Source organism: Carcharodon carcharias, chromosome 8 (genome assembly GCF_017639515.1).
Source record: "Carcharodon carcharias isolate sCarCar2 chromosome 8, sCarCar2.pri, whole genome shotgun sequence".
NCBI classification, from domain to species: Eukaryota; Metazoa; Chordata; class Chondrichthyes; order Lamniformes; family Lamnidae; genus Carcharodon; species Carcharodon carcharias.
In genome coordinates, this window is record NC_054474.1 from 149,415,545 (window position 1) to 149,421,707 (window position 6,163).

Genomic DNA, 6,163 nt, shown 5'->3' on the forward strand with positions numbered 1-6,163 from the left:
CACCCCCCCCCACCCCCCACCCCCCCCCCCCTCCACCCCCTGCTTCCCAAAAAATTCCATATACTTCTGTTAAAAAAAAGCCTTTGCTTTTCTTCCCGGAACCGAAATGTGTCCCATCATTTCAACTGATTATAGTCTCCCAAATTTTCCTCACGATAAAAACAGCCATCCCTCATTAACCCCGTGAGGGCTGCATCAGAATGGAAGGCAGCAAAATCACAATCAAATCAGAAGGATAAAGGCACAAAGCATCGCTCTTCCCTGCGCCATCATTTTCAGTGTCTCTGTATGTTCTTGGATTTTTGGGGTGAATCTGCTCTAAGGGGAGGAGAGGGCAGCTTCTTGTCAGCATGGGGTCTGCTCATTCCTTGTGCATGTGGGCATTTCGAGGAATCCTTTGGACAGAATATTATTTACATGGAGAGAGACTGCAGAATGCTGCAGTACAGAGGGATCTGGGTGTCCTGGTACATGAATCACAAAAAGCACAGCAAGTAATTAGGAAGGCAGCTGGAATGTTGAACTTCATTGCAAGGGAGACGGGATATAAAAGTAGGGAAGTCTTTAGCTGCACTGGACAGTGGTGAGACCACAGTTCTGGTCTTCCAGCAGTGAAATAATTGCATTAGAAACCATTCAGAGAAGGTTCACTAGAATAATTCCTGGGAGGAAAGGGTGAGCAGGTTGGGCCTTTACCCATTGGAGTTTAGAAGAATGAGAGATGATCTTATTGAAACATATAAGATCCTGAGGGGGCTTGACAGGGTGGATGCTGAAAGGATGTTTCCCCATGTGGGACAATCTAGAACTAGGGGCACAGTTTAAAAATAACGGGTCTCCCATTTAAGATGTAGATGAGGAAAAACTTCTCCTCAAAGGATCGTTATTCTTTGGAATTCTCTACCCCAGAGAGCAGTGGAGGCTGGGTCACTGAATATATTCAAGGCTGAGTTAGACAAATTTTTGATAGACAAGGGGGTCAAAGGTTATGGGGGACAGACAGGAAAGTGGAGTCGAGGCCACAATCAGATCAGCCATGGTCTTATTGAATGGCGGAGCAGACTCGAGGGGCAGAGTGGCCGACTAATTCATATGATCTTACGTTCTAACAATGCTAAGTGGTTCATTCTCTTTTCAAGATGTCAGGTTGCTCAGGGTGAGGGGGAGTTGTTTGGGGGTGTTGAATTTGTTTTTGGGATAGTTTGGTGAGCTTCTGCTGGTTTGGTGATTTTTGGCCCGCCTGGCATATTTTTGACGATTTTGAGGTTTTGGGTTGAGACCGTGTTTGAAGGTCCCGGCTTGCTCCGAATGCTCTGCAGTGCCTTCCAGTAGCGCCTGTCCCAACAATCTCCCAAAAAGCTGACCGTCCAATGAAGTGCTGACACTGCTGTCATGTAGGAAAGGCAGCAGCCAATTTGCACACAGTAAGATCCCACAGACAGTAATGTGATAATGACCAGATGATCTGTTTTTTAAGGGTTTTGGTTGAGGGAGAAATATTGGCACCAGAACGCCGGAGAGGATTGACCACCTCTTCCTTCAAGAGTGGCAGTGGGATTTATTACACCCATCCGAGAGGATGGACAGGTCCTCCGTTTACCGTCTTATCTAAATTACAACATCATCAACCATGTAGTGTTCCTTCACTTTTAATCCTTGGACAATGCAGCACTGCTTCAGTACTTACCCTCTGACAGTGCAGCACTCCCTCAGTACTGATCCTCTGAAAGTGCAGCACTTCCTCAATGCTGACCTCCCGACAGTGCAACACTCCATCTGCACTCACTCTCCAATAGTGCAGCCCCACTCAGTGCTGACCCTCCGATAGTGCAGCACTTTCTCAGTAATGATCCTCTGACAGTGTGGCACTCCTTCAGTACTGACCCTACAACAGCGCAACGCTCCCTGAGTACTGACCCTCTGAAAATGCAGCACGCCCCCAGTACTGACCCTCCAACAGTGCAGCATTCCCTCAGTACTGGCCGTCCCACAGTGCAGCCCTCCCTCAGTACTAACTCTCGGACAGTGCAGCGCTCCCTCAGTACTGACTCTCCGACAATACAGCACTCCCTCAGTACTGACCCTCTGACATTGCAGACCTCTCCCTCAGTACTGAATCTACAACAATGCAGCCCTCTCTCAGTACTGAGCCTCCAACAATCCAAAACTCCCTGAACACTGACCGTCTGACACTGCAGCACTCTCTCGGTACTGATCCTTCGACCTTGCAGCACTCCCTGAGTACTGATGCTCCAAGAGTGCAGTACTTACTCAGTACTGACCCTCCATCAGTGCAGCACGACCTCAGTAGTGATACTCCAACAATGCAGCACGCCCTCAGTACTGCATCTTCGACCATGTAGCACTACCTCAGTACTCAACCTCCGACAGTGTGGTACTCCTTCAGTACTGACCCTCTGACAGTGCAGCATTCCATCAGTAGAGACACTCTGACAGGGCGGCACTCCCTGAGTGCTGACTCTCCAACAGTGAAGCACTCCCTCAATACTGACCCTCCAACAGTGCCACACTCCCTCAGTGCTTACCCTCCACTAATGCAGCACTCCGTCAGTGATGGCCATCCAACAGTGCAGCACTCCTTCAATACTGACCCCCCTACAGTGCAGCACTCCCTCAGTACAGAACCACCTAAGAGTGCAGCATTCTCTCAGTGCCGACACTCCGACAGTGCAGTGCTCCCTCAGTACTGACCCTCTGACAGTGCAGCGCTCCATCAGTACTGACCCTGCCAGAGTGCAGCACTCCCTCAGTACAGACCTAACAAAGAGTGCAGCATCCCCTCAGTGCTGACACTCCGACAATGCAGTGCTCCCTCAGTACTGCATCTTTGACCATGCAGCATTACATCAGTACTCAACCACCGGCAGTGTGGCACTGCTTCAGTACTGACCCTCTGACAGTGCAGCATTCCATCAGTAGAGACACTCTGACAGGGCGGCACTCCCTGAGTGCTGACTCTCCAACAGTGAAGCACTCCCTCAGTACTGACCCTCCAACAGTGCCACACTCCCTCAGTGCTTACCCTCCACTAATGCAGCACTCCGTCAGTGATGGCCATCCAACAGTGCAGCACTCCTTCAATACTGACCCCCCTACAGTGCAGCACTCCCTCAGTACAGAACCACCTAAGAGTGCAGCATTCTCTCAGTGCCGACACTCCGACAGAGCAGTGCTCCCTCAGTACTGACCCTCTGACAGTGCAGTGCTCCCTCAGTACTGACCCTCTGACAGTGCAGCGCTCCATCAGTACTGACCCTGCCAGAGTGCAGCACTCCCTCAGTACAGACCTAACAAAGAGTGCAGCATCCCCTCAGTGCTGACACTCCGACAATGCAGTGCTCCCTCAGTACTGCATCTTTGAACATGCAGCATTACATCAGTACTCAACCACCAGCAGTGTGGCACTGCTTCAGTACTGACCCTCTGACAGTGCAGCATTCCATCAGTACAGACCCTCTGACAGGGCGGCACTCCATCAGTATTGACTATCCAACAGTGCAGCGCTCCCTCAGTACTGATCCTCCGATAGTGCAGCACTCCCTCAGTGCTGTCCCTCTGATAGTGCAGTACTCCCTGAGTGCTGACCCTCCGACAGTGCAGCGCTCCCTCAGTGCTGGCCCTGCAACAGTGCAGCATCCCCTCAGTGCTGACACTGCGACAGTGCAGCACTCCCTGAGTACTGACCCTCCAACAGTGCAGCACTCCCTCAGAACGTATCTTCCAACAGTGCGGCACTCCCTCAGTACTTACCCTCCAATAGTGCAGCACCCCATCTGTACTGGCCATCCAACAGCGCAGCACTCGCTCAGTGCAGATCCCCCAACAGTGCAGCACTCCTGCAGGACTGATCCTCTGACAGTGCAGCTCTCCCTCAGTGCTGACCCTGCAACAGTGCAGCACCCCCTCAGTACTTACCCTCTGTGCAGCTCTCTGTCAGTACTGGCAACCTGACAGTGCAGCACTCCTTCAGTACTGACCCTCCAACAGTGCACCACTCCCTCAGTACTGACGCTCCCACAGTGCAGCGCTCCCTCAGTACTGAACCTCCAACACTGCACTGCTCCCTCAGTACTGACCCTCCAAGAGTGCAGTGCTCCCTCAGTATTGACCCTAAGACAGTGGAGCACTCCTTCACTATTGACTCTCCCACAGTGCAGCGCTCCCTCAGCACTGAACCTCCAACAGTACAGCACTCCCTCAGTACAGACCCCCTGACAGTGCAGGACCTTTCAGTACTTACCCACTGCTAGTGCAGCACTCCCTGAGTGCTGACGCTCCGACAGTGCAGCAATCCCTCAGAACTGACCCTCCGACAGTGCAGTGCTCCCTCAGTACTGCATCTTTGACCATGCAGCACTAACTCAGTACGCAACCACCGGCAGTGTGGCACTCCTTCAGTACTGACACTCCAACAGTGCAGCATTCCATCAGTACAGACCCTCTGACTAGGCGGCACTCCCTCAGTGCTTACTCTCCAACAGTGCAGCACTCCTTCAGTACTGACACTCCAACAGTGCAGCACTACTTCAGTACTGACACTCCAATAGTGCAGCACCCCCTCAGTACTTACTCTATGTGCAGCTCTCTGTCAGTACTGGCAACCTGACAGTGCAGCACTACTTCAGTACTGACCCTCCGACGGTGCAGCACTCCCTCAGTACTGACCCTTTGTCAATGCATCACGCCCTCAGTACTGACACTCCATCAATACAGAACACCCTCAGTACTGCATCTTCGACCATGCAGCACTATCTCAGTACTCAACCTCCGACAGTGCGGCACTCCCTCAGTGCTGACTCTCCAACAGTGCAGTGCTCCCTCAGTACTGACTCTCCTACAGTGTAGCACTCCCTCAGTACAGACCTAACAAAGAGTGCAGCATCCCCTCAGTGCTGACACTCCGACAGTGCAGTGCTCCCTCAGTGATGCATCTTTGTCCATGCAGCATTACATCAGTACTCAACCTCCGGCAGTGTGGCACTGCTTCAGTACTGACCCTCCGACAGTGCAGTTCTTCCTCAGTACTGACTCTCCGACAGTACAGCACTCCCTCAGTACTGACCCTCTGACATGCAGAGCTTTCTCTCAGTTCTGACCCTCTGACAGAAGAGCACTGCCTCAGTACTGACCCTCTGACAGTGCAGAGCTCACTCTCAGAATTAACCCTGCAACCGTGCAGCACTCCCTCATTACTGACTCTCCAACAGTGCAGTACTCCCTCAGTACTGACCCTCCGACAGTGGAGCACTCTCTCAGTAGTGACCCTCTGACAGTGCAGAGCTCTCTCTCAGTAGTGACCCTGCAATAGTGCAGCACTCCCTCAGTACTGACCCACCGACAGTCTAGTGCCCCCTCAGTAATGACACCTGACTGTGCAGCATTCCCTGAATGCTGACCTTCCGATAGTGCAGCACTCCATCAATACTGACTCTCCAACAATGCAGCCGCCACTCAGTTCTGATTTTCCAACAGCGCAGCACTCTCTCAATATTGACCCTTCAAATGTGCAGCACCCCTTCAGTACTGACCCTCCAACAGTGCAGCACTCCATCAGTGCTTACCCTCAACTAGTGCAGCACTCCGTCAGTGCTGGCCATCCAACAGTGCAGCAGTCCTTCAGTACTGACCCTTCAAAAGTGCAGCACTCCCTCAGAACTGATCCTCCAACAGTGCAGCACCCCCTCAGAACACCCTCAGTACTGCATCTTCGACCATGCAGCATTATCTCAGTACCGAACCTCTGACAGTGAGGCACTCCCTCAGTGCTGACTCTCCAACAGTGCAGTGCTCCCTCAGTACTGACTCTCCAACAGTGCAGCGCTCCCTCAGTAAAGATCTAACAAAGAGTGTAGCATCCCCTCAGTGCTAACCCTCCGACAGTGCAGTGCTCCCTCAGTATTGCATCTTTGTCCATGCAGCACTACCTCAGTACTCAACCTCCGGCAGTGTGGCACTCCTTCAGTACTGACCCTACGACAGTGCAGCATTCCATCAGTACAGACCCTCTGACAGGGCGCCACTCCGTCAGTACTGACTCTCCAACAGTGCAGCACTCCATCAGTACTGACTCTCCAACAGTGCAGCACTCCGTCAGTACTGACTCTCCAACAGTGCAGCACTCCGTCAGTACTGACTCTCCAAC